Here is a 16,485-nt window from a genome sequence, read left to right on the forward strand (position 1 = left end):
CTTGCCCTGTAGTATTTCTTGTAAATCTGAGCTCTTGTTCACAAATTCTCTCAGTTTCTACTTGTCTGAAAATATTTTAAATTCTCCCTCATTTTTGAAGGACAGGTTTTCCAGATATAGAATTCTTCATTGGCAGTTTTTCTTTTTCAGTGTCTTAAATAAATCATGTCACTGCTTTCTTGCCTCCATGATTTCTGCTGAGAAATCCACATAGTCTTATTGAGCTTCCCTTGTATGTGATAGATTGCTTTTCTCTTTCTGCTTTCTCTTTGTCTATGACATTTGACAATCTAAGTGTCTTAGAGTAGGCCTATTTGGATCTATTCTATTTGGGGTATGCTGCATTTCCTAGATCTGTAATTTTATGTCTTTCATAAGCAATGGGAATATTTCAGTGATTATTTCCTCTGTTATTTTTTCTGCCCCCTTTCCCTTTTCTTCTCCTTCTGGTATACCCATGATATGTATATTCATGTGCTTCATGTTTTCATTCAATTCTATGAAACCCTGCTCATATTTTTCCATTCTTTTCCCTATCTGTTCTTTTGTGTGTAGGATTTCAGATGTCCTCTAGTTCACTAATCCTTTCTTCCACCTCTTCAAGTCTGCTGTCATAGGTCTCCATTACATTTTTCATCTCTTCTATTGTGCCTTCCATTCCCATAAGTTCTGTCTTTTGTTTTCCAAACTTTTGAGTTCTTCTTTTATGTTCATCTTCTTTATATCCTTCATGTCCTTTGCCATATCTTCCCTCAACTCATTGATTTGATATTTGAAGTGATTTTGCATGTTTGTTTGAACATCTTTAATTAGTTTTTCAAAATCTGTATCTCATTTGAAATTTTAGTTTGTTACTTTGCTGGGCCATATCTTTGTTTTTCCTAGTATGACTCATAATTTTTTGTTGATGTCTAGGCATCTGATTTCCTTGATTAGTTTATTCTGGAGGTCATTTTCACTCTTTTAACTGAGGTTTTCTTTTAGGTTCGCTTTGTTCTCTATCTGTTCTTTGGTTTTAGTTCAACTTATTCTAGACCTTTAGCATACCATAGTTTGACTGATTAGGATTTTTCAATTCTTGTTCTTCTTGTTCTTGCTCTGTCCATATGGAACCTTTTATTTTGGTCTTCCAAGAACAAAAGAGAGTGTCTCTAGATATGGTCGACCCCAATCAGATTTTCCCAGATCTGACAGGCCCAGGTGTCAGGGGGAAGGTGTAATCAGTATCGATTTTCCCTGAGGTTGAGACCCAGCAGGTTGTCAGGCTTTCTTGTAAATCCTCTAGAGCTGTGCTTTTTCTGTCCTGCTCAGAAGGTGGCACTTGTCAGCTCACAGCTCCCCACTGGCATAAAGTTATTTGACACCTTTAATTCTCAGCAGACCCTCCCTGCCAGGGCCATGGTTGAGACATGCTTGTCAGGACTAAGCTGTTTCTGTTTTCTAGACCCTCAGACCTTAATTTTCTGAAGTATGGTAGTCACTTGAGCTGGGCTCTTCCATTTTCTTGGGGAAGATATGACCCTTAGGGAATTATCTCCCCCACTTGATTCATTACTTTGTCTCTCAGACTTATCTTAACTCAGCCCTTACCTGGGTCCCACTGACAATTGAAAATGCCTGAAGCTTTCTTTAATGAGCTACTTAGAATAATTTTGAAAAAGAAGAAAGAAAACAATTTTAAAAATGTGAAAAATCCTTTTTCAGAATGGTTCCCAACCCCCAAATATTGCCAGGCAAGAGCCAGACTTGGTACCTGGCTCTATGTGCCCCCCTTCTTGGGGCTTAGACTCTTTCCAGTACTCTGAGCTTGGCTAATTCCAAAGCCACCATCTCGTTTTTTATGATTTGTAACTGTTTTTTTTAACATTTATGTTTTATTGATATATATTATAAAATTCACATACCATGGAATCACCCAAAGTGTACAGTGGCTCACAATATCATTATATAGCTGTGTATTCATCATCATAATTGCCATTTTTTCCTTTTTTGTGAAAAATAACATATACAAAAAACAATAAATTTCAAAGCACATCATAACAATTAGTTGTAGAACATATTTAAGAGTTTAGTAATGCCACCATTTTAGGTTTTTCCTTCTAGTTGCTCTAAGATACTGGAGACTAAATTAAATATCAGTATAATGATTTAGCAATCATGCTCATTTGTTAACCCCTACCTTCTCTGCATAACTCCACCATCACCTTTGCTCTTTCTCCCACTCTTTAGGGGTATTTAGGCTGTGTCCAGTCTAACTTTTTCATGTTGGAAGGGGCTATTGATCATATGGGATAGGGGAATGGGATTAGTTGATGTTCTGGAGAGGCTGGCCCCTCTGCATTCCAGAACTTATCTAGTCCAGAGACCCATCTGGAGAGTGTAGGTTTCTGGAAGGTTAACCTAAGACATGAAACCTTTGTTGAACTTATGTAATGCCCTAGTGTTCTTTAAGATTGGCAGGAATGGTTTTGGTTGGGAGTTGGCAAGTTATTATAAGTAGCAATGTCTAACTGAATCTTGAATAAGAGTGACCTCCAGAGTAGGCCCTTGACTCTATTTGAACTCTCTCAGTTACTGAAACCTTATTTATTAACTTGTTTTCCCCTTTTGGTCAGGATGGCATTGTTGATCCCATGGTGTGATATACAGGCTCATTCCCAAGAGTCATCTCCCAGGCCACCTGGGAGGCTCTCACCCCTAGATGTCATGCCCTATGTAGTGGGAAGAGCAGTGGTTCCCCTAGAGAGAGAGAAAGCAAAGCCACTGTCTTTATTTTTTTTAATTTTATTTCCATTAGCTCCACCTTCTCTCTACCTGGATTAAAACCACAATTGGAATTTGGCTAAACTACCTTCCCTTGTTCTCAGTAATGACAACTTAAAGATATGCCCTTTAGGGATTTATCTCCTTTACCTAACTAGTTATTTTGTCTCTCAGACATACCTTAATGATAACTGTGCCTGGGATAGTGCTGAAGCCTGGGAATGCCTGCAGCTCTAAGGGCTATTAAGAAATAAAAAACAAAATGGGGAGAAAAAAATCCCTTTCAGAGCCAGGCTTCTAGCCCCAAGAGCTAGAATTGGTACTGAACTTTATGTTCCCCTTTTCTTGGGGCCCAGCACTTTTACAGTGTTTTGAGCTCATCCTACTCCAAAGGCCTCTTTTTTCTTTTTTTTCCCCCATCAGCCCATCTCCTCTCTGCCAGGGTGAAACTCGCCGGCTCCTAGCATGCTTGCTCAGAGCTTGTATTCAGCAGTCTGAATTCTTAAATTAATTCCTCAGTTTCAGCTTGGTTGAGTTACTTTCCTTGCTTTAGTAGACAGGGCTTCTATTTTCCTCAGGGACCCAACTCTAAGACAGATAGCCATGCTAGTGGAGGAGGGTCACCTACTTCCAAGGCTTGGGAGATTTACAGTTCTACATGGGGTCTCGGCTCTTCCACCCATTCCAGACTGGTGTACAATGTGTGTCTGATCATGGAAGTTCCCTAAACAATTGTTCCAGATAGTTCCTGGCTTTTTACTAGCTGTTCTAGAGGACTAACTAAATTTCACATCTCACTATGCCATCATCTTGCCCCACCTCCTATTTATTTTTAAAGTTCCTAATATGATTCCAATGCTCTATTCTGATCCAAGATTAATATTCAGGATAATACATGCATGCCATTTACCTCATTTCATAGAAAGTACTTTGTACAACCCATGCATCTTGTGGATGAAGGAAATAGAGAGCTGGATCTTGGGTGCCTAAATAAATGTTCTAAAATATGTTTCTGGCAGTTTTAGACCATTTCAGAGGCAGCAAGCATTCTAGGGCAACATTATTCTCTTGTCATTTTTCATGGTCCACTTAAAAACCTGCCCTGAATGAAGACTCTCTAAACTGTTATTATACAGACTAATCTTTCCCTTCTCCAAATTCCTACAACAATAATGAAGCCTACAGTATACACCTTAAAATTTAAGTATGTATCATTATTCAATGAAATGTGAGGATTCTTTGTAAACTTTAAACTATGATTCTAATGTTATATTTATTATTCTATCTTACATCGTTTGCTGTTATGTTTCTTCTTTCTTTCCTATCTGGAGTTAAGCTTTCTGAAAGCCACTGAGTGTATTACTCAGATAATACAAAGTCAAAAACAACATGTGGGTTGACTTGGCAATAGTATTTGCAGGCAGGAGATGTGCTGCTAGTTATAGCAAAAGAATATATCATGCCCATACATATTAGGTCTCTGTCGCTTTCATGCTTTCTTTATTACTTTGGAAGGCCCATTATTCTAGTTATGATCTTTAAGTTTTACATAAACAGAGTTACGATTTTCTAACTTAAAACTTGGGACTCACAGGTCAGGATGTCGCAATCAATTGTTAAACCATTTATTAGATTCAAACTATCCACTGAAGTAAAAGAGTCATATCTTCCTCCATATTATTACCTGCTTTCCTAAACCTCAATATAATTATTTTTAAAAGGTTTTCTATTTACTATGTTTTAATATTTATGGTAGGTAAAATATTTATATAGCTAGCCAAAACACTAAAAACCAAATTTGCATGTCATTCTGTTATATGCATTTTCTGGAATCATACAAGTTAGGATTTTAGAGGTATATATTCTATCCCACTTTTCACATATTTCTGCCATTTTCCTACTTGGACTACAAATGCAAGTACTTTACTGAGTAACATTTGAAGCTTATATGGTTTATTTTGCAATGCCACTTAATTATCACAATGAGGAAGGGCACATTGTGGTCTATAAAAATCTGAGGAGTTACCCTTATTTACTCACCAGACTTCTTCGGCAATGAGTGAAGTACACCATATCACCCGAGGGAAGGGAAGTCAAAATTCTCAATGTCAGAAATCATTTGCTTATTTACCTTCAAATACTAGTAGTAGAAAACGCCAGATAAAATTCTGTAAATTTCTTCCATAAATATTTGTAGCTAGATTCTAGAAATAACCTTTATATTCTTCTCATATAGAAAGAGATTTTAGCAAAAGTATAATACATGTTTTGTAGTCCTTTCCATGCCATTTATATATAACAGAATAGTGTCCTTTTCTGGATGATGTAGGGTCAGCTGGTTCTGCTCATTTTTGTTAAACTAAACCCCCACCCAAAACTTCCAGGAGGCCCCTTGCAGAGCCAAATCTGCCCCTGCTCATGCCACGGTCCCATGATTGTCCTTGTGTTTGCCCTCTGGCAGCTGTACTCCTGAGATAGCTCCCCTATCCAACCTCTGCTCTCCAGCAGTTACAGCCCAAGCAGCTATAAGCTTGAGATAACTCCACTGGTTAGCCTGCCAATTTCTCACTCCCAAGCTAGACAATGAAAATCTGCCCCCCCCCATCCTATATAAGCTGTACCCCTTTCCTTAGGGTTGTCACCATCTTAAGCTTCAGCCCATTTGTGCACAGCTTCACAATTAAGCTCCTTTGACAGACTTTTCGTCTCTTCTTCTTCCTCCTAGTCAAAAAACTTATCAATTTTCATTTGAGAATTTCAATATTCAATCTGGGGACAACACACAAAATGAGACCATGAGAAAAAGAAAGAACTTTCTAGCTATAGGTACCATCGATGATGAAATCAATTTATATCTCTGCTAAAAAACTTGTACTTTTCTTACTTAAAGCTATTGCCTCAAAATACTGTGTCATAAACATGCGTAGTTCTAATGATGTAAATGAAGATAGTTTGCAAAACTTGAAAATGAAGGAGGTGAAACTCAGCTCTGAAAAGAAGTACAAAATGTAAAACTAAAATATTTTACTAGATTTATAGCGCTAATGTTGAGGATTATATGCTTCAAGAAATTTCTCTCATGGTGAAAATAAATACAAAAAATGGATAAGGGTATAGCTGTAGACAGAATTATTTTTTGAAGTTTTGGATGAAGAGATATCATTGAGAGGGAATTCTCAGAGACTGGAGATATTAGGTTGAAAGCTTCTTTATAGTTTGTGTAGCATTCTCCTCTTATGTGCTATAATATATCCAGATCAAAAGCATCAACACATGATAGTTGAATATGGGCCAAGTTATTTAGATCATTCCTGTATAGACTGATTGTCAAATTAATAAGTTATTTGGTTCAACAAAATTTTTTGCAGCTTTTACTTTGTTCTGGAAACTCTGCCTAGTTTGGGAAATGAAAGAGAAAAGGGCCTTCAGAGAAGCTCAGAGAGCTCTTTGCTCCAGGACCTGCCCCTAGAAGTGGCAGAACCAGTGAAAGGATCCAGGTGTTACTGCTATTACCACAAGGCTACATTGCTTTTGAAGTTTAATAATCTGGCCAATACTAAAAACAGAACATACTACTAGACTATGAAGTAAAAATCAGTACCTCTAACTTATTGTAGGTTATTAAGGACCTAGGCATTTAGAAGATTAAGGACTAAGTTGCAGAATCTGAGGAAATGGGCCCTAAAATACCATCAAATTTTAAGTCTACGAAAGCTCCTAAAACAAGTGCTAAAACTTCAGAGGTATCAGTTTTAAAATACAAAAGCATCAAAGCAGGTATTTAAAGTATCAAAACAAGCATTTAAATGTAATTGAGGTCTTTTCTTAATTACTTAATTAAGGCGGTTCTACATTTGGGGGATAGGAAATCTTCAATTTCCAGCTTGAACAGCTTTTTTTTTTTTTTTTGCTCCTTGCTGTAGGGAGAGACTTTTAAGACTTGGTGGTTGATTGCACCTGTGTCCCTTCTTTAGGAAAATAAAGCAAAGCAGGACATAGGGAACACCTAATTATCGAGGGATAACCACAGGACCAGAGTTTTATGTGTGTCATATCATTGAATTGCCCAAACAGTCTTATGTAGTAGAGATTATTGTCTCATTTTATTGAAAATTAAATTAAAATGTTTTAACTACTCTGCCCAAGGACATACAATTTTTCAATGGTGGAATAAAAAATGGAAGTGGGCTGGTCTAATTCTGAGGTTCGTGTACTTGGCCACCTACCATGCCACCTCCAAGGACTAGGGCAAGATTTAAAAAAGAGAAATATACCTGAAAGTAGTTGTGGAAAGATGGGAGCAGATAAGGGCTAACATTTAGATTTTTACTGAATTTTAAACATATCAGTAGAAGGGATGGAGTTGGTAATGTATATTATTCTCTGAAAAAATATTAAGTTTTACAAGTTGTGCTAGAAGCCAAGGTCAGTTCTGTCAAAACTTGTGTTGTACCCATGGGCACACTAAAAATCTCCAGAAAGATTCTGCATCTAAGGTGCCATTGAGAAGTAGTGAGGTAGTTTACAAGTTTATCCTCAGTATCAATGTATGACTTTATGAATTTATGTGTGTCACCTCAGTATTATTGCTGTCTAACTTTATGAATTTGTATTACTTTTTGCATTTATGCATATTACTCTATATTTGTGTGTATCACACAATAAATTTGTGCACTCATAAATGCATGTAAATGCAAGCTATCTCAAAGGAAGTAAAATAAGATGTCTGCCATACTCCTAATCATGGCCAGGCTCCCTCAGGTATGTCCAAAGGCCTTGCTCCTAGTCACATCCAGAGCTGCTTGTATCTCAGATGAAATAATTCAGCTAAGGGCCAGAGAGTAACTCCTGCCCTGCAAGTTTTGTACCTTTTCAGTGTTCACCACCCTTTCCCATAGTAACTCCCACCTTACTTGTGAGCCTATATAATCTGAAAACAAAGAATATTTGGGGCTCAAACTTTGGACAGGAGTCCTCTGAGACTGCCATAGCAATACAAGTTTTGTCCACTTCTCAGAGTCTCTGGTGCTTTCTTGTGTATTGTTTGAAGTTTTACCTACTTCATTTTGAAGATAAAATCCAGGGCCCTGGGGGGGTCCACAGCCTGTGTTTGAATTCCACCTTTGTACCAATCACCAATTAGCTGTATGTGGACAAATTATTTAACTTTGTTGGAACTTGTTTGTACGGCAATGATAATAGTAGTGCCATAACTCAAAGCTTGTGGGGAGTTAATGGGATGATACATATAAATAACTTAACCCAACATCTAGTCCATAATGAGTGCTCCACAAATGTTAGTTTTTCTATTATTTTCAAACAAGTATTACAGGTATAGATCAATCCCCCATGATTGGACACAAGAAATGGCATGTTTCTTTACATTGTAAGCTAAGGATTGTTAAAAAAATCAGCTGGTGAATTTGAGATTTCACTCTTACCCTTTAGAGCACGTATGTTTAACATTTTAACATATGTTTAACAATTCAGGAAGTTCCTGAATTGGAGGAAGCCAACTTGGTGTCCAGACTCATGTGGCCTATTCAGAATTGGTAACTCTACTCTCTAATCATGTCACTTTTTATCATGGTGATTTTCCCTGAGGCTTCCCAGGTTGCAGCCGTACTAAGTTGGAGCCATTTTTCTCCATTCATTTGGGTGGGGTCAGATCACCATTGATCCCAGAAAACCAAATGTGACTATTTTTCCCAGCCTTTGGGATCTAAACATACATTTTGAGTTTGGATCACTTGCTCTTCAATATCCCCGGCCCCCATCTCATCTTGCATACTTCAGCTTACATCTTCTTAACACGCAGCCTCTGTGGGCATTGTGGAATGAGTTGCTACAACTTTAGTTTTAACTTTATTTTCTTTAAAGATTGCCTTGATGTATTATTTGTTGAAAGAATTGGGCAAAATAACAATCTTTCTTATGTCTTTTATGGGTTAAGTTCAAATATTAATCTTTTAAAATAATCACACTTGGGAGCATGTTCATTACTTGGACCTGATGCCTATGGCTATCTGGGGCAAAATATACTAATTGCAGTTTCAGATCTTTTGATTGAGGAAGCCAGTTGCCCATTGGTTCTGCAATCTCGAACATATTCATAATATATCCATCTTTAGAAGGTATCAAACTTATTCTCACCATGAACTTTCCCAGAAAATATCTAGTATTTTGTCATGTTTTTGAACCTAAACAGAAAATGATTTTAAGTCAGGTTTCCTAGGAAATAGAATTGGAGTTGGAGTTTTCTGTGCCAGAGGTTTAACCTGGCCTTGCTAGTGGGGTCCAAACCTGTGATGGCGTGAAGGAAAGAAGGTGGGCAGAGGGAGGAGTTGAATTGTGATGCAGTTGGAAGAAAGTCTTATTAGAGATCCTAAGGGAGCCCTGGAGTTGAGAGGGTTCTTCAGAGCTGGACCTTCGTTTCCCTTCATCAAACTGTTTCTGGATTTTTGTAGGTCAGTTATGCAAGCCAACAAAAGAACATGTTCTAAATCTTAGTGCATTCCTGTGGGTGGGAACCTACTTGTAAATGGGATCCTATTTATGAATGATAATACATAATAAGATATATTATCAGGTAAGGTGTGGACTCATTTGTGAATGGGATCCTCTCAGATCCTATTTAGGTATGACCCAACTGAATCAGGGTGGGCCTTAATCCCCATTGCTGAAGCCCTTTACAAGAAGAAGATGCAATCAGTCAGAGAAAGCCACTGGAGGAGACAAAGCGCATCACCATGTCACAGAGGTAGAGATGGATGCACAGATCAAAGGTTGCATTAAAACTTCACCAGAACACTACAGACTTTGGGGAGAAAGCACAGCCTTGCCAATGCCCTGATTTTTACTCCTAGCTTCCCAAAGCATGAGCTGTAAATTCTTGTTGTTTAAGCCAGCCTATTGTATAGTATTTGTCATAGCAGCTCTGGTAAACTAAGACAGATATGAGCTGTCTCGGGAAGGTAAGTGACTTTGAGCAAGACTGCTTTCTTTTGCTGAGGGATATTGTCAGAGAATGATTCAAGTGAGTGCCTTCAGCCATTAGGTGAGGCTCTCAGCAGCTGAGGAAATCAGTGCCTCAGCATCCATTACAGTCCACCTGTATGTCTTTCAGATCAGTTATGCTGCATGATAAATGCTACAAAAAACTGCTCCAGGATTCTGACTGGTCTTCTTTTAGGGGCAAACTTACCTGAGAGAAGTTAGTGGGATGAATTACAGTCCCACATCTGCAATTGGTCTGAAGATTTATAACTGCTATTGTTTCCTTCTTCCATTATCCTCTGCTATCCTTTTCCCCACTGTTGGTTAACATTTCTTTTGGTCTAGAATACTTAGCTGATGAATATTCCAGACTTAATTCCAGAGGGATCTGAATTCCTGGTTGCTATATTCTTCTCAGGCCATGGTGACTGCCTTGTCCATTTAAGAGGAAAAAAACAACAAAAGAAAGAAAAGGAAAAAAGTGGACAAGGGTATAATGAGAGACACCCCAGTGAATCATGTGAGTATCAAATATCCCCTCATTATTTAATAATAACCTTATCTCCTCGTATTGATCAGGATTAATAGTCTCTAACAATATGGATACTCCTTTTGTTTGCTGGTCTGTTAGCACAAGGAGCTGAAGTGACCAGGTTACCTGAAGTGACCAGGAAACAGCCATAGCTTAAAGTTTAATGAAACTCGTTTCGTTCCCTAGTGAAAACATTTCTTTCTGGAAAAGAGACCTCTAAAGCTACAGAGCCCAGAGTTGCAAGAATGGGAAGCACAGATTCCCTACATGAGAATTCTACTTATTGAGGTTACAGCACCATATAACAGTTGTAGATTTAGGATATATACTGTATTGTAAAAGATATAGATCTATCTTTGTAGTGTTTCATCTCCTAGCTAGAACCTTAGGATGACTTCAAAAGGTTGTTCCATCACTCTGTCAGACCAATAGCTTCTGTATAGTATAGTGTGTAATAAGTTCATGGTCATATGCTCACTGCTATACCTCCTTTCTGTAAAATGCATTTCTTGGTCTGGTGCAGTCTTAGATGGAACCTCATGCTGAAGGTTCACATATTTCATAAGTCTTGGGATAATAGATAAGGTAAACCCTTATTCAGAATGAATGGATTGCTGTCCCCTCCCTCAGAATAGAAGGATCCAATGTAATCAATTTGGCTTTAAATACTTGGTTTGATCTCCATGAGTTATGGGTACCATATATGGGTTCAGTGTTGATCTTTCCTATCACTCCAGATTTCTGTTGCTGGCTAGTTGGATATCTGGCAGCAGCAGCCACAGCTGGATCAACTTTGGTAAGTGCGTGCCCATACTGGTTATGTGTATAGCCTTCATTTTGCCACCATAGCTATTCCACTCTTGTATCTATTGTGCCAGTGCTGGAGTGGCCAATGGCTGAGAGTGGCTCACATTAACTGACTTTCATTCTGTCTCAGTGGCATTAAATCCCCCTTCTGTGCTGTAGTTGCTCTCTTCCAGGCCTCTGGCTAATCAGCCAATCCATTCTCCACTACCTGTGTGTGAGTTTCTCTCTATTTTGTTTTTTATCTTGAGCCACTTTTCTTTTTATACAATGTGGATATGAGGCATCCCACCTAAAACCATGCACAATGTGAGGATTTCTCCTCACTGTTGTCTTTCAGCACTTCTAAGTGTAGTTCAGTGTTAGTCCATTTTCATTTGGTACCACACATACCAAAAACAGTCTTTGCCCCTCTTCATTTTCAAGTTACAAGGCAACTTGCATGAGGCTGTAGGAGTGAGTTGAGGTGCAAAGCGGTAGTTGACATAGGGCCTGGGTTCCCTGCTTATAATGTACTTGTGTCTCTGAACCTGCTTGTGTCTGATCCTCTAAACCTTGAGTCTGTTTCCTCTAAACTTTTTAGGTGGTTCTTTTCCAGGCCTCAGGTGGTGTCCTTATATACATGTGTGATCAGTGCTCTGTTGAGTACTTCACGGGACCCTCTGTAGATCTCTGGAACCTCCTCTCTGTGCCACTCTTTGATCTCCAGTACTCTGCCCTGTGAACTCTAGCAGCCTTGTTTTCTCCAGACTCTCATTTCATCTCCTCAACCAAGCAAGCATAGTGAACAATGCCTCAGTTTTCCCTCCTGGAGCCATCACTTGAAAACTTCTTAGTTAGCTGGAACACTCATAGGACTCACATAGTTGTCCCCACCTTCTTGCAGGGATCATTGTCTTTCCTTGGCTAATGTCAAATATGTTGAAAACCATTGTTTCATGTATTTCCTCCATTTATTTATTTCATATGGGACGTGTATGTGGTACTCATCTTGGCCCATGCCCTTGAGCATTAATATCAACTCACCGACCTGGTATTTAACAATCATGTAATTATCTGGGTATTTCCCTTTTCCTAGTGTATGAAATTGAGCATAAAGTTGTAAAACTTCAAACATCTGGACATTAATGTCAAGCAAAAACCCAATTCTCAGATGTTTTAGTAGTCCCTTTTGTCAATAATCTTCATACAGATAATCCAGGATGATTCTTACATGCTTATTATTTATCCTCTAGAATTACTTTACTCATCCTCTACATTCTCAGAGTACATTTTACATTTATTATAATGTTAATTATCTGTGGACTTATTTTGCTCCAGCATTCATTTTGCCTTCTTAATAGTCCCCTAAATTCTGTTATTGGGGTTATGGCTTCTCCATTTCACTGCTCTCTCCAAAGGCATGTGATCCAAAGTAGGCTAATCATGTGCTCACTCCCTGTAGGAAAAATAGACAATCCACCTGAGCAGGTGCATCCCATGCAGACGTGTGCTGTGACACCTCTCTCATGGTTTCTGCTTCTTAGCCTCCTGTTTTGGTTTGGCTGGCATCTGTTGTTTAGTCTGTAGTCTCCCATTAATTCTAAGAGTCTCCCCAATGTATTTCCTTCCCCATAATGTAGCCAGAGTACATTTGTTTACAACAAAAATTTATCCAGAGTTATGATTATTTCTCTCTGAAATTAGATTGTGAACCAGTAGAAAGTAAGAACCATGGTTTTAATTCATCTCTGTATCTTCTGCAGGACCAAGGATAAATGTAGATGTTGAATGAATGCTGCATTATATTTAAGCAATCATCAAATGTTTTTGACACCTTCGTTGTGAAGGATATGCATTTTACTATGTAAACATGTCATAGTCTTTAAGTCCAACAGAGTATTATAGAATCAACTTCACATTGGCCTAAGTGTTTCTGAAAGAACTTTTCAAAGAGATAGGCAGCATTTCCTAACCAAAAGCATATGAGAAAGGAATAAAGTCCTCTGTATAGCACTTTACAGGAAGCTCCAAGCTTTACTACGCAAATATGGTTGTCGAAAACCTCCTAAATCTATAGGCTGCTATTGATACAGTCTGTATTAGCTTCCTGGACTACCGTAACAACTTATTACAACTCAGTGGCTTAAAACAACAGAAATTTATTTTCTTACAGTTCTGAATGTCAGAAGTCCAAAATCAGGATTTCAGTAGGGCCATGCTTTCTCTGAGCCATATCTTCCTTGTTTCTTCCTAGCTTCTGTAGGTGCCCAGCAATCCTTGGCATTTTGGGCTCGTAGCTATCTAACTCCTGTCTCAGCCTCCCTCTTCACATGCCTTTCTCCCTTCTGTGTCTGTCTCTGTGCTCTCTTCATTTTAAAAGCACACATATCACTGATTTAAAGGCCCACCGTCCTCCAGTATGACTTCATCTTAACTGATTATATCAGAAATGATTCCTTTTCTAAATGAGATAAAATTCTAAGGTACTGGAGATAGAATGTCAACATATCTTTTGGAAAGACACAATTCAACTCATTGTGCCACCTGACTCTTCTTTTGGACATCTTTTCATGTCTGGGTGTTTGAGTTGCCTTTTTTTGGTTATCTTTTCTTCTAGTTAATTGTTTCTTCCCCTGTAGCCCAGGGTTGAAATGTGTGCTCTGTTACTTATCTACTCACATTCTGGGAGGAAAAATGCTCAATCCACCTGGGCAGGTGCATCCTTTGTGCAGACCTCTGTTGTGACTCCTCTCTCATGGTTCCTGCTTCTTAGCCTCCTATTTGGCTTTGGGTGGGAGGATGGTTCCTACTATATTTGAAGATTTCCAAATCTTTACTCCAAGGCCTAATTTCTCAGTTGTGCTCCAGTTTTACATCTGTTACTGTCTGAGTGACATGGGCATATCTATATACTGTCATCATCAAAGTTAAACATGGCAAAAATTGGACTCCTCACCTTGTCATTTTTCCATGCATCATTAAAACTGCTATCATTCCCATACTTGGAAAGTGGGATATATTTTTGTCACCTCTCTTTTATTACCCTACTCATACGGTTCAAGTCTACATGAGTCACATGTTCCCCTAAATCAAGCTTTTCCTTTCCCTCTCTTTACCTATGTAAACTCCAAACAAAGAAATAGAAGAGATATAAAATTAGCTTATAGGAAGGAATAAAATATGTTTCATAAAACCATCTTGCAGTGGTGTTCTTAGAAACAATATCTCTTGCCCTAACTCAGAATTAATTTGATTTAGGTCGGAGGAACTCAGGATTAGAATAAATATTCCTCTACCCACAGTCATCATGGTCTTTTAGTTTAGTTTTGCTTTGAATTTTATCCATTTTCAATAGTAAGGTGGATAGAGCCAGCCAGAGGCATTAGGAAGGGACATAATATATTTTTTGAATCTAGATCTATTTTTTTCTTGTTCTTTTTTGTTTCATATTGTATAGTTCATCATTTTATATTTACAAAGTAAGTTAACTTTTTTATTTTGTTTATTATAAATATTTATCTTCACATCTTCACTGTTGATTAAGTGGAATATTCCTTTAATCCAAATTATGATTCTTAAACCATCAGATACCACTCCAATAAACACACCTCTAATTATCTATTACAGCTAGAGATAAGTATAGTCTAGAGGAAAAGTAACTGCTTAAGAACACACTGCAGGATCTCAGAGCTTCCCTGTGCCTCAGGTTCTATTTCTAACTACCCAGTGGATATTTCCTTTTGCAATACTTCACCTCTTCCTTTTCCCCAAACCCATTCTTGACTTCTTATTTTCTATTCACTCAATTATGAAAGTGTGAGCACATGCTGAGCTGCTTTACTCTCAAATGATAGACTTCATTCATGTCCATTTTCTTTCTGAAATACCACTTTTTTTCATTTACTTTTCCCAATTCCATTGTCACTATAACTGATAGGTTCTGGTTTCATATTTCTTCTATTGACTAATGCAGTAGACTTCCACATGGACTCCTTTCTTCCAGTCTCTGCTCTTATATGGTAACTCTCCACACTACCAGTAGATTTGTCTTTCTAAAGGAATATCAGGTCATGTTATTTCCTACTCAAAAATACTATGATGTCTCATTGCCATTCTAATAAAATTCAAATTTCCTAGATGATAATCACTACTATGATCTGAAACCAACTATCAGTTAAGTGTAGGATTGCATTTAATATAATTTTATTTCTGCTGTCAAGATTATATAATAATGTAGTCACTTTGCACCAATTTCTCACTGTAAGCTCCACTCACTTTATCCTTTGTCTATAAGAGTTCCTTCCCAAACATGCCTTATACTTCCCTGCCTCCATTGCTTTGCTATACCTGTTCATTTTGTGGAATGCTCTTTCACTCCAGTTTTTGTTGTCAAAAGTTTTATTTTTTTGTTTCTGGCACAACTTAAATGCTAACTCCTCATTGATTTTCCCAGTTGGAATCCAGTGCTTCTTCCCTCTGTTTTCCTTTGATTATTCTTTTTCCCTCTTATAACAAATGCATTTACTAATTATTTAAATGCTTGTTGATTTCTATCCTATTATATTGATATAAGCTTCTTAGGGTCAGTTATGGTTTGTTTTATCTGCCTCTAATGCCCTGTGTCTACATAATTCCTACTCATCTCCTAAATCACAGCCTAGACATCCCTTCCCACCAGAGGACCTTGAGCCCAAGGAATATGTTGTACTTTCTAAAATGTTATAGCAATAGAATATAATGTATGAACTTCTCCTTAATGGCATATCATGCGCAATTAATTAAACTTTTCATTGCCAGACTGTAAGCTGTCTACCTCACCACTATATTCCATGTAATTGGTCCAAAGTTTGGCATATGATAGGAACTCAATAAATATTTATTGATTGAGTAGACAAAACAGAATTTGTTTTGTTTGCTTTTGTAACTACAGAAGAGCTAAACCTTATGTATTTGATAGATTTGGCATCTGACAAATACAATGCCATGTAATTGATTGAGTTGAATATTCTTGAGAAGTCACCCATAGACTAAGCACTCAATAAATATTTGTTGGATGAATGAAGGGGTGAATGAATGAATACAGACAGCCATGTGGCATAGCTGAAAGCTTACTAGATAGAAAATTAGAAGGCCTTGGAATCATTGTACCAATGTCATTGCATGACTGAACAACTTACCTGGTTACTCTTTATCGGAATAATAAATTATATACTATCTATTGATGAAAGATGAAGTAAAACAAATGTAAAGAGATTTCAGTTTCTAGATGAAGGGAAATGGATATGGAAAGTGGCTCCAAAGATTGCTCCATTCTTCTACAGGGGCATTTTTTTCTAGCCTTGTTATAAAAAGACAGTTGGGTTTTATTTTCTTTCGAGTGCAAACCACCCACAAAATCTGACTGCTTT

General features: G+C 37.8%; 1 long non-coding RNA gene across 1 annotated transcript in view; it reads left to right on the plus strand.

Moving 5' to 3' along the window:
• LOC143689813 (uncharacterized) overlaps positions 1 to 16,485 on the plus strand; it is a 176,996-nt gene that overhangs the window by 25,339 nt on the left and 135,172 nt on the right. The window contains exon 2 of the long non-coding RNA XR_013178922.1: positions 10,178 to 10,279. This is a non-coding gene — a long non-coding RNA (uncharacterized LOC143689813). The remainder of the gene's footprint in view (positions 1 to 10,177; positions 10,280 to 16,485) is intronic.

Source organism: Tamandua tetradactyla, chromosome 7 (assembly GCF_023851605.1).
Source record: "Tamandua tetradactyla isolate mTamTet1 chromosome 7, mTamTet1.pri, whole genome shotgun sequence".
NCBI classification, from domain to species: domain Eukaryota; kingdom Metazoa; phylum Chordata; class Mammalia; order Pilosa; family Myrmecophagidae; genus Tamandua; species Tamandua tetradactyla.